Source organism: Gymnoscopelus microlampas, assembly GCF_963454915.1.
Source record: "Gymnoscopelus microlampas genome assembly, chromosome: 9".
NCBI lineage: Eukaryota > Metazoa > Chordata > Actinopteri > Myctophiformes > Myctophidae > Gymnoscopelus > Gymnoscopelus microlampas.
Window position 1 is genome coordinate 35,456,861 of NC_139946.1, and position 14,188 is coordinate 35,471,048.

Sequence of the window (14,188 nt, forward strand, 5' to 3'; positions counted from 1 at the left end):
AGATAGCACATGCTTATGCGCATGGATGGCTGTCACATTGCCATGCTTTTGTTATGTTAGGTTGTTAGTAAAGCTCGAGCACTGAGTTTAAATACCAACTTTAACTACTCAGCAAAGTACGCCTTAAAAAGCTGTCTTTAGTCAAAGCCTTGGTCAGAAGCCAATGGGTCATATAGGAAGTTTAATATGGGGTTCAAATGATCCTGTTTTACTTATCAAGCCTGCTGATAAGAAAACAAAAATGCTGTTGTTCAGAAGAGATAAAGAGACAGACAACACTGTTGTTCAACATACACTATAGAAAACATACTGTATACGCTCCCTACACACTCTTGAATCCATTTGAAAATCTTTTCTAGAAGTGATACTTTAAGTGTTGTTAAGAATGAGGTGTCGAGTCCGTTATCACACAGTAGAGGAAAGATCAAAGAAACCGGTGAGATAGAGAGCAGAGAGTAGGCCTATCTCTTACTTAGTTTATTATATTACAGCACACTGTAATATAATACAGTCCAACAGTCAATATAAATAGCCTATAGCACATTCCCTCTCCACCCATTCCTTTCACCTATCTATCACCAACGTAGTTCATTGAATACAAAAAGGGACTGATATTGCTCATATTACTACAACGATAAACAGTTTAAAACAGAATTCACGTTTGCAGCTCTTTTGAGTCTGGACAGTCTAGTCAATATTTGTGAACACAAACAAGTGCCTCTCAAAATGAACAACATTGAATCCGGATACTGTATATACTTAGTATACCAAAGATAGCAGATCTAAAAGCTCACAACGTGTTGCACTGCAACGCATTGTGAGCTTGTAGATCTGCTATTTTTGGTGTGCGATACTGCATGCAATTAAGTACATTAGGCCCTTGAGTGAACTAATGGCTTTAATGTGAAGAGAGGAAAACCAGGAGGTGAACAGGTACAGAACGAAATGGAGACAGACTTTTTCCGCCTTCACCAATATTGATTGAGACGTCCTGGATCTTAGGAGCAATCATGAGCGTGAACCACGTTTCAGTTTGTATTTGTTCCCTCTGACGCCACTTGCGCATTCTTCCACTATGATGAGACATCATTACAAAAATCCCCCGCAGTTTTAGGCTACCATCTCTGCAATTAGTCCGTCTCTAAATACCATCATCACTGTCAGACTCTGTGTGCCACATGCAGTCTCTGCATTCTCACTGGGTGTTCCATATCACACTCTCACTAGTATTGATGTGAACTATTTCAGCCATTTTGCTTGGGAATTAGAAAATGAAATGATTCATCCGTGTCATTTCATGGTGTTAAATTGGGCTGAGCTTCAGCCCCCCATATCACTTTCACGTTGCATAGTGCATACGCACTTGCATGCGAATAAGTATAGAGTCGTATGCACTTACACAGACTGCCATATATGCACACACAAATGTCAATTTTTACATACTGTACTACACACACTTACTGGACTCTATCGCTCTCTGAATATAATTTAAATTAATCTTTTACATTATGGACTTTCTTTCTTTCTTTCTTTCTTTCTTTCTTTCTTTCATTCTTTCTGAGCCTTGTGTGTGTGACACACAAGGCTCTGAGATGGAGGACGCACAGTTGGCCTGTCTGACCAGTCCCTCTGCCCCAGGCTATAGGGGCCCTGGTGTGGGGAAGATTTTTTAGATTTCAGGGCTGAGTGGAACCAGACTCGGGGTTTCTTCTTTGGGAGGGAGAGAGGAGGGGAGGGAAAAGTCAGAGTGGCTTGCCTCGCCTTAGGAGCCCCAGCACTGCAACACAGACAGATGGAACGCATTACACCTCCATTCCAACCAAGAGATGGATGGATTATTAGGCAGAGAGCCCGACTCTGTATAGTCTGGAGTAGGGATAGGAGACGAGAGGGGAGAAGAAAAGAGGTTAAAGAGTGCAGGAAAGGAGGGGAAGAGGAGAGTAGAGAATACAGGGGTAATGGCTAAAAGGAAAGGAAATTAAAAGAATGGGGGAGGAGTAGATTACGGGGAGAGAGTAGGGGGAAAAGGAAAAGAAAGGAGAAGAGAAAAGGAACAGAGAGAGAGATGGGACAAGACAGGGGAAAACAGGAAGAACCATGAACCTATGTCAATAGATTTTCATGCGGTTTGGATTGTTACCAATGTCAAATTAAGGTTATAGGATACTTGGCTAAATAAAGAAATCTGGGTTTTCATACCAAAACACCTTATATAGAATCCTTATAAAACAGAAAAAAGTTTGAGGCTCAGGTTAGGTACTTATATGCAACTCAGACATATTTCCCGCAGTGGGGTTTTGGCAAGCTGCCCTACATAATATGGGGGCAGCGTTGGCCCCAGTGGCCAATGAGGCGTCTACGTTTTTATGTCTATGGGGAGAACAGGGACAGGACTCTCTGTTAGTCAGTATTAAAGGCGTGTGTCACATTTGCCACACGTCAGCCCAAGGACCTTCATATACTTTATTGTCGTACTACTCTTAGACGGTTCTCAATAAGGTCTAGAGGGTCTACTTTTTGGAATGCTGTTGATCCTGTATTGATGAAATCTCCATCCCTGCTAAAGAAAAATCTTCACATTCAATAAGCAGAGGAAGTCATTTTGGAGGTTTTACTCATACTTAGCAATACATGACCCTCTTGTGCCTCACATACCTAAGGCAGTGACTCAACAGCCGTTTGTAGTAGCCGATGTCTCACGGTATAGATTGCCTTTGTCAATGACCTCGTTTCTCTATTCTCATATTCGCCCTGTCCTTCTTTGTCTTCTCTTTCTTGTTTCTCCTGCTTTACTCTTTTCCATTTGTGAACTAAGCTCATCCTCAGCATCTCATTCAGCTCCTTGAGATGAGATGAGATGAGATGAACATTTACTGATCCCAGAGGGATATTCTGGTGTTGTAAGTGACATGGGTGTCAGTGCAGGAGTTTTCCTTTAGTGCAAAACTAAAGTCAACTTTAGTGGTCTCTCTCATAAAATACCGTACGGACCAAAACATACCCTCTCTCCTTTTTCTGGCCCCTCAACTCCCCAGCTCTCTGAACAGTGCCCCTAGCGGGAATGCCTCACATCAGAACATCAGTTACTCAATTTTACATTGGCTGAATTTCAAAAAGAACAATAACTCAATATTACAGTGGCTGAATTTCAAATAGAACAGTAACTCAATATTACAGTGGCTGTATTTCACTTTTACAGTGTTATACTGTAGCAGAAAAAGAAGCATGGTTGAAACACGGGAGAGTAGAACGAAAAAACAAAACAAAACAAAAAAGCTACTACTTTCATAATGGTTTCATCATTTTTGTGGTGGACGTAGTGTAGAGAAATGCTATGGATTTATTTTTTTATTCTACCTTCTAACAGTCTCAAAGCAGTCACTGCATAATGAAAGCTGTTTAGTTATGGGCAAGTGTAACCACTATATAGTCACAATAACACATGGTTTAACTTAGGTTCAAGGTTCAAGGTGAAAAACGTGAACCCAGGGGCAGAACTGCATTCAGGACCATCAAAACCTCATCACAAGACGACAGAAGCCTTATTGGTTGATTCCTATCTTATCAACATCAATAGGCGGTGGCCTAAAGGTTGTAGGAGTGTGCTTTTTAAGGGTGATTCAGTGACAATTTGTCTTCTCAACATTGTAATGCTTAATTAATTTAATGCTTAATCGTACAATGGTGTCGCACGCTGAAAATAGCTCTACAATTTACCACTGCACTCGGGTGGCGCAGTGGTAAAGTGCCAGCCCACCAGCGCGGAGGCCGGGGGGGTTCTTCTCCACCGCGGTGCATCCAGCTTTGTCGAGCATCTGTAGGAACACAATTGGCCCGTGTTCGGGGGAGGGAAGCCGGGCGGGGAGGGTGGTATTTGTCACTGCACGTCCTCCTATACTGGGCTGGGGCAGCACCTGTCAACAAGGAGGGTTGGGCGGGAGGAGTAGGACGGAGGCTCAACGTCCTCCCGGTGGGGGCTCCTCACACGAATAGCAAAAAAAAAAAGAAACTAGAAAAAGTGCTCCTCGGAGCACAGGTCTCCGCCAGGTCAGGTACGTTATTCTGGCCTCCTGGTGGCGCTATAATAGGCCAATGTGAAAAGGGTGTCATTTATTCTTAGGTCTTTCACGGCAATCAAACACTGCATTCATGATTTGAGGCATTTTGTTCCAAAAATGTGTTTTTCTAAATTAGACCTGCTGGTGGCACTATAACAGGCCAATGTGAAAAGGGTGGCATTTCTTCCTCGGCCTAGTGGGAATGTGTGTGTGAAATTTCACGGAAATCGTAAGCTGCGTAAATAGTTTGAGGCTTTTTGTTCAAAACGGACCAATCCTGCAAACTTTGGAAGCCAACCATAGGCAATGAGGATGGAATATGGGAAATCGGACAGATCCGTGTTGATCACATGACTATAGAGATACTGTGTACCGATTTGCATGACGTTTGGATAAAATCTGTAGGAGTAATGTAGCGCCACCAGGCCTCCTGTGAAAAAATTGGGGCAAAGGTTCTGAATTGGCATTCAGAACGGGCCAACGGTGCCGGAGATTAGCTGCTAACACACAGACAGGATGGACGGACACACGGACGGACGGACAGACACACGGACGGACGGAGGGTAAAACATACTCTCTCGCCATGCCTTCGGCCTGGCGGAGACAACAAAAGATGGCCAGCCTCATGCAGAGCCATGCTAAAAGCTCGTCGAATTGAATCGCAGTCGATGAATCAATGTACCAATATATGTAAGTGATCTTGTGACATATTCTGTAATGCATAGGACTCACTTTTTCTATATTAGACTGTTCTGCTGTTCAGCACCTAGGACTTTATCGTTTGGATGTGCTCTGCTAACTTCATTGCTTAAACATAAGGCCTCAGGTGTGTTTTCAATCTAATTATACACTCCCTCTGAGCATATAAATCCATGGGCCTGCCTGGCCTTTTTCCATCAAAGGCTAAATTAATCAACAAGTCTCCAATTCACATACTGTAGGCCTATCTCATTCAATCACTTTCTCTCCCCATACCAGATGTTTTTCAACATACTGCCATATTGAACATACACCCAATTTAACAATCCACCAGACCTCTCCTCTCATTTAAATCTCCTTATGATGTACTACAGTTCTATGAAGCAGAGTTAAGGTCTTTGCACATTGAGTACGATGCAATATTTTATTGATCAATCAGTTTTTAACGCATCAGAATAAACGCAGGTTAGTTGGAAAAACGTTGGTTGACAATTCTGGAGTCGTGTGCAAGAGGTCAAAGAGAAGCGTGTGCTCATTTTAAATGCATTGTAATGTTGTAAACGTGTTTTTGTATGAATAAAATAGACTGTGTTCAAGGGACTTTAAGCAGACTTTAAGTGACTGAGTCATCTGTTCCCTACACATGCACCGTGTGCCACGGATGCATAGACTGACTGAGTGATGAAGTTACGGCATTGGTTGGCCAGTTGGCCCAACAATGACCTAATAATGACCTAATAATAGCCAACATCGCCCCTCCAGGCTATGGTATAGTCTAGCCTCAGTTGGCCAACAATGAACAAGCCAATCACAGTTAATTGTCTCTCCAGGTTATGGGGTCAAAAAAGCTTGTGAGAATGGCCACTTGTCTGACCACTGTCTTTTGTTTTAGCTTACCCAGTGTATTTGGTTTTTGATTTTCTGTGCAGCACTTTGGAAACCGTGAGTTGTAAAATGTGCCATATAAATAAAGTGGATTGGATTGGATTGGAAACAATCACTCACATATTCAGTCAAAACAGTTTCAGATTACATTTTAGGTGACAAAGGCCATGAAGTTGCTCGATCTTTATTCATTTGACATCTACAATGGCTGATTTAAAAGTTTGTCAACAATCTGATTGTCAGCCACCAATACTACACTGGCCAAGAGCAGTGGTGTAGAGTAACCTTACTTGAGTATTTCCAATTTTCAGTACTTTTACTTCTACTCCACTACACCTCAGAGGCAAATATTTTTTTGAAAACTATCCACTTTTGAAAATAGCCGATCTACAAGCTCACAATGTCGCATCGCGACGCATTGTGAGCTTATAGATCGGCTATTTTTGAAAACGTTCTGACCTTCTCCATAATGAGAACTTTTACTTTTGGTACTTTAAGTATATTTTGATGCCAATACTTGTACTTTTACTGAAGTACATTTTGAATACCGGACTTGTACTTGTAACAGGCTATTTCTACAATAGGGTAATGATACTTTTACTTAAGCAAAACATGGGAGTACTTCTTCCATCACTGGCCAAGAGGCGCTTCTCTGTCTATGGTTTCAAATGGAAAGCCCTCCAGTGTTTCATACCAACACATCCCCACTGGCACGTATCCGGGTACGGCTTAACTAGGCTTGCCTCGTCTCGTGTTATGTAATGAGATTACTGCTATCCTGTTCAATGGCCTGTCCAGCACTTCCTGTCGAACACATTTTCATGAGAGCGTGTTTGCCTTGCCAAGCTGCCGTGGCGACTGCTGTCACTGCACAGCGGCCATGTTTATTGGTCATGTGATCTCAAACCTGTGAGGCATGAATGGAGAAAAGGAATGCAGATATTTCTTTCACTCCATTGTTCCCTCTCCCTGTCTTGCCGACTCTGTGGCCGTATGAGTATCACTCTGACAATGGAAGGGACTGTTAATGTTTAAAACCGCTGAATGCGTTTGGTGCGAACAATGAGTTTCAGCTGTCAACGACATATCCGGCGCAAGACCATCCTCGCCACCTCGGTAGATAATGTTACTGATGGAGAGTCGTTGATTGAATTCAACACATGCAGACCTGTTAAGTAACATAATCAAGTATATGAATGGTCAAAGAAAGAATTCCAAACTCTTGTTTGTTTCAAAGTAGAGCGTTGCTTACTATCACCACAGAACAGGACTATATCAAACATCTAAATGGCATGCTATTGGTTTCTAGGCTGAAACCCACAGGGAGTTCATTCATGGAAATGGGGTGAAGAATTGCTGCTAATTACTGTATTTTATACCCTGCTTAGCTAGTCAGTTTGTGACCTAAAAACGTATATACATTATAACCTATTCCTTCCTACACAGTAGATATAAAATGTCATACCTCCGGAGGAAAGGGTTTGACCATTGTACCATTCTAATGTACCAGTCAAATTATTACTTAGCCAGCCTCCCCTCTCCCTTAAGTTCTGTCTGCCCCCTGGGGAGCTGAACTAGGAAGTGACTATAGCCACTTGACAGAGTTCTAGGGTTTTACTGTGGTCTTCCCCTCTCCAATGTCACTATATGGCAGCATAGACAGCAGAGGTCAAGCGCCTGTCAGCCCCTCAAAAAAAACAGCTCATGTTCCCCAACAATCAGGGGCTTGTTGGAGCCTTCGAGTGCTGAGATGCACAGAGCATGGGCAGCTCCCCTCCCCCCGACAGAGTGAAATTATATTCTTTTCTTTTTTGCCTTTGCTTCTCTTTCTTTCCTCACAAATAACATAACGTCATTAATAATGTTAAATAAATATTTCTCCCTCTCTCTCTCCATTCATCCTGTCATTCCCTGCGCCTCTTCTTCACATTCATCAGGTCAGCAAAGGAAACTTGTCACCATCTGCCAGTTTCCTGTTTGAATCAGTGATAAGCCTCTTTTCTAAGCGGCTCACTCAGTTGAAAGTACTCACATACCTAAAATTCTTGTTCTTGATCTTGTGTCGTATGTGTTATAGATGCCTTTCATTTATGCCTTCAAATTCTGAATGAAAGGAAACCAAATACTTAACAAGCCAAACTAGAGGTGTGTATAGTTGCAATCCCGACTTGCATCGTTCCTGAGTGGGCTGGTACCCGGTCTGGTCTAACTAAAAATACGTAAAGATCTCTGTGTGTGTCAGCCTCACCCAGCTGATGGCTGCTCAGATGGTAATGCTAGGCACTTGTGCTAGGCTGGCCCCCAAATTCTTTCATTTCCCCATTTGATAATACTGCACATCTCACTGCTCAGCACTGCTCTGTCAGATGAAAAGCTTTTGTGTCTGAAGAGTTGGTTCCATTAAGTTTAAGAATAGACAGCCGTATGCTCAGATGAAATATAATGAAAAAAGTTTTTAAAAGGTCCTAAGTGGAATCATGGCTTTCATGTGACAGGGCTCAAGGGAACCCATTCATCATCTTTTAATTAATCCCTCTTCTTCCTGCTCCTAATGTTTTGTTTACTACTTTCCTGTGAAGACACCATTTCTCTCTCTTTCTATTTCAGTTGCTGTCCATCCAGCCTCTCATGCCTCCCAGCTCAACCTCACCATTGTCATCCATATGGTGCAGTAATTCTGCCAAACAACCATACCTGTCCTCTCACGCATAATTATGTCCCTTTCATCTTTCCATCTCAGGCCTTCAAACCATTTTCTTCTGTCCTTCAATGGTAATGACCCCCCCCCCCTCTCTCTCTCTCTCTGTCTCTCTCTCGCACGCACGCACGCACGCACGCACGCACGCACGCACGCACGAACACACACGAACACACACGAACACACGAACACACACACTTTTGCAGACATTTTCTGTAGTTCTTCCTCTTTGTATAATCCTCCCTAAGGATTCAGAGTATGCCAGATCCCGCAACTGGAAGCAATCAAGTTGTGAATCCCTCTGCATTGCACCATTCTCTCCTCTGACTGACTACTACTCACACACATACCTGTCTGTCTCCACAGAGCCTGTAATAAAACATGTCCATGTTGTCCTGATTCCACCACTCTATGCTGTCCTTTTAAGGGCATAATAAAGCTACACACGCCATCCACGTCTGCCACTCATTATCTTCAGCATTCTACGCCTTCCAAAATATATTTAATCCACCTCTCCTCCTCTTTCACACACGAACTGTACACTGTGTACACGCACGCACGCACGCACGCACGCACGCACGCACACACACACACACACACACACACACACACACACACACACACACACACACACACACACACACACACACACACACACACACACGTGAGATATTAGTCGCGTGCGTGCGTGCGTGGATATTGGATATTGGAAGTAAGTAATGTGAAGTATACAATATACATGATGTGAACATGCACGGTACATCATTATCATACTTAATGTTATCCTTCAACTACTTGTTTATGGCCCAAAATGACTGGATATACAGGTTTTGTAGCCATTTGTTGCAATTGCAGAAATATTAGACCTTAATTGTCGAATGTTTAAGCATGTTCTAATCATGCATACTTTACATTACTTAGGACAATTTTTAGCGGCGCTAGCCTGGATCCTGCTCTATACCTGACTTTGTCCGTGTTCACCGTCAACGTTCTGATTGGTCAGACCCGTCAACGTTCTGATTGGTCAGACCCGTCAACGTTCTGATTGGTCAGACCCGTCAACAAAGTGATTGGTCAAGCTTCACGTGACACATTGTCAATATATTTATTTAATCGTATAAACGCATTATAAACACATATCGATGACAAAATGTATCAAAGGCGCCGCTACCTTCACACAGGGTGTGATTTTTCTTCTTTTTTGGTTTTATAAGTGAGTTTTGGACACCGACCAAAAAATGTGTGTACCCCCTAACCCTTCCATTGTTAATGCAAATCGATACTTTTTTCATATCAGCCAATCACATTACAGCTAGTGTCATCACCACTAACTGTAATGTGATTTGCAAATTCAGGACTGTGATTGGCTAGCGAAACACATGACACATGTGCAGCCCTATGAATAGCAGTATGGACTTTAAAAAAAGGCATTTATCCTTTTTTTAAAGTGAGTCATGTTGTGATGACCACACACCGCCCACTTCACACTGGGTGTGATTTTTTTTAACATTTTGGACAAAATAGTCAATTTTACATCGAGGGTGTATAGTGCCCACCTATCCTGATACTCAAAGGACAATATAAACACACACACACACACACACACACACACACACACACACACACACACACACACACACACACACACACACACACACACACACACACACACACACACACACACACACACACACACACGTTTGTATATGAATATAGTTGCATAAATGTGTTACTGCCACTTTGTAAGGCTCCAAATCCACATCACTAGCAATAAGGAATCTATACTCTAACCAATAAACCTCTAGAAACAAGAGTGCAAATCTCGCCCAGTAGGGACGGGATATAGGGATATACAGTATGGGGCATAATAAAGGACTGTCTTTACATGATTATGGAGTAACCAGAGTGACAGGCCCATCAAACAGTAGTGCTGTGCACTTCTCCACACAGACTGACCATGTTAATTTATCCATTTGTTACTCTGAGTGTGTGCAAAATTCTGCAAATGTAACCAAATGGACCCGGAATTACATTTGCACACTCTCGGAATTAAATGAACAGTGAGGACTTCACTGTGCAGACACACAGGCTCACTGCAGGATATAACTTCCTTCCAGGATGTCAGTCACTCACTCAATGTCTGTCTTTCTCTCTCTCTGTCAGTACTCTGGCTGTTCGGATTCAACAGGAACTCCTTTTTCAACTCTAGATTGACACCCAAAATTGACACTTATTAGCCCGCGGACCCCCATTTGAAAAGATATGCCAGGGACCCCCATAAGAGAAGATTTTTACGGCTCCGGCAGCGATTTTCAACCATTTTAATTTCAAGGACCCCCAGTTTGACATGCATTAGGCTACGGACCCCCATTTAATGCATTTCTATTTCTGAGACCCCAATTTATATTGTAAAATCAATGTTAGTTTAACTCTGAGAGTATACAAATGGAACCAAATGGACCCGTTAGGGTACACTCTCAGAGTTACAGACCCATAAGGGTCAATTTGGTTCCTAACTATCTATCATTTAGCTGGGGACCCCCTGGAACTCCCTCAAGGACCCCTGGGGGTCCCTGGACCCCACTTTGAGAACCAATGCTCTACTGAACCAAACCCTAGCAACACACCTCTTCATCTATATCCTTTCCTCCTCTCCCTCACATGGGTTACATTTCTTCGCTGTCGGGTAGAACCCTTGTACCGTATCTCCAAAACCATTACTTTTTAGGAAATGGAATAAAAAAAAAATGTATCCATTGTAGTTATTAATATTATTTAGTCACAAGCTCTTGTTAATACTTTCCATTGATTCAAAATGCATAAACCCCACAGACAGACTTTGACCACTTTAAACCCAGCCTCCCTGTTTTGGCCATGTCAGATTTTCAAAGATTAAAAATAAAAGTAATACATTTTTGCAATTTTTATGCAACACTGGCCTATGATGAAGTATACAAAAGGGCATTCATTCATGAAAAAACATTAAAAAGATTAAATATGGAGATACAAGGTTTGTGTAAGAGCGACAATTTATATGGATACCAATTAGGCCTACTTTCAGACTAATAAGGCTTTAATAAAGAAAGCCATGCGTCTGTTTGTAGAATATTCTACAATACAATCTGCTATATAACGGTAGTAGTAACATTTTGTCCTCTATTTTAAAGAGGTGGTGCCATGGTTTTGCACTTTTTCTGTTTTTCATGTGTCTATGAGGTTGATAGAACTTCATTAAGCCCCCTGGTGGTGTTTTTATGGTGTTTTATGTATTCTCTGACTATTTTGAGTTTCTTCCTGGAGGCTGAAACCTTGAGGGTCAAACGTGCCAATAGAAAAACAGCTGTGAGGGGAATATAATAATAATAATAATAATAATAATAATAATAATAATAATAATAATAATAATAATAATAATAAATATATATATATATATATATATATATATATATATATATGGGGAAAGATCACTGAAAATCACGGCACCCCGTCTTTAACGTTCACTCCGGCTTCTGCTTTCCCGACAAGTAGAGCAATGAGGTGAGGCGCACACACGCTCGCACACACTCACACGCACGCACGCACACACACACACACACACACACGCACACGAACACGAACACGAACACGCACACGCACACACATACACAAGAAGGGACTGTGAGTGTGAGGGATTGAGGGGTTCAGACGCTGACATGTCCTGCTCCGAGGGGGACCATCAAATTTTGAAGGGCTCATCAATATTTAATGTGGTGCATGTCTGTGTGTGTGTGTGTGTGTGTGTGTGTGTGTGTGTGTGTGTGTGTGTGTGTGTGTGTGTGTGTGTGTGTGTGTGTGTGTGTGTGTGTGTGTGTGTGTGTGTGTGTGTGTGTGTGTGTGTGCGTGCGTGTGCGTGTGCGTGTGTGTGTGTGCATGATGCGTGGGTGTGTGTGGTGATTAGAGATGTCTGCTGTCTGCAGTACACGCACGCACGCATGCACACCTGCACGCACACAAGCATGCAGGCACACACACACATACACACACACACCATTTCCAAGGTTACACATAAAAAGCATGTATAAGTAAGTACACACACACACACACACACACACACACACACACACACACACACACACACACACACACACACACACACACACACACACACACACAGAGTACCAGATCAGCAGCTCTCCCTGCCAGGCCAGCGGTGTGCTAATCTAATCATCTCTCCACATGTACACATTAGCTCTTTTCCTGGCATGCATACACACACGCCTTGTCTTTTTTTACAAGGTTAAATTCAAGCAGTCCTGAATTATTCAAGGCAGTAAAAACTGTGACTCTGAATGATTCTGAGAAGCAGATGATTGCCTGCACACACACACACACACGCACGCACGCACGTACGCACACGCGCACACACACACACACACACACACACACACACACACACACACACACACACACACACACACACAATGTTAAAGTGCACTTTTTCCAACTCATTTTCAAACATTTCCATCTGTCATTATTATTTTTTAAATGTAACCAAGATTCACCGTAGACAAATGGCCCGATAGTGCCATCACCTGGTCAACTATGGACAGTGCATCCAATTATAGAGTCAATCTGGTAAACGCTGATCCTTATCAAAAGAAGGATTTGCTGACACCCTGTGCATCTTTATGGGCATTATATTTCGTCCCACTGTGACTTGTCTCACTGCCAACTGACTGGTCAGTAGTAAAATCCAGTGGTGTAAAGTAACTAAGTACATTTACTCAAGAACTGTACTTGAGGTATTTTTTAATTTACTGGAGCATTTCCAATTTTCAGTGCTTTTACTTCTACTCCACTACATCTCAGAGACAAATATTGTATGTTTTACTCCACTACAATTATTTGAACATTTTAGTTACTAGTTACTTTGTAGATTTTGATTATTATTATTACAAAACATACATTACCCACTTCAGCCCTATATACATTTCATCCATTTGAAAATAGTAGATCTACAAACTCACAATGCGTCGATCTGCTATTTTCAAAATATTTGTATACATTTGAAAACTTGAAATGGGACATTCTGCATAATGAGCACTTGTACTTTTGGTACGTTAAGTTTAGGAATAAGGTTAGGTTTAGGCATAGTTTACTGAGGTTACATTTAGGAATACCAGGTGACGTCACCTTGCTAAACTAATGGCCTAAGTCATTTTTAAGTTTTTCAGAAAAAAATTAAAACTGATCCAAAACAGAACTATATGATATTTCTCTCCGCCAGGAGAGTTTGTTTTCACTTTCTGAAACTGGGACTAACATTGGTCAAGCCTCACGTGACACGTGACAATACGGTGAAATAGTGTGATCCGATTGGCTAGTGACGTATAGCGGCCTATAAAATACATGTGTCACTGTCTGTGCCTCTTTCAAAGTGAGGTAAGACAGTTCCAACAATCCTGCATGCAAAGCAGATACTTTAATTAAGCTAAAGCCTCTCTAGATGGGAAGGCCTCGATCCTACAAATGCTTAGTTAACAGCTAAGCGCCCAAGCCAGCGAGCATGATTTCGAGTTGACATGGCTGAGAAATGGACAGATAGGACACTTACACAGACAGGAGGGATAGGACACTTACATAGACAGGACGGATAGGACACTTATACAGACAAGACGGATAGGACACTTATACAGACAGGACGGATAGGACACTTACACAGACAGGACGGATAGGACACTTACACAGACAGGACGGATAGGACACTTACACAGACAGGAGGGATAGGACACTTATACAGACAGGACGGATAGGACACTTAAACAGACAGGACGGATCGGACACTTAAACAGACAGGACGGATAGGACA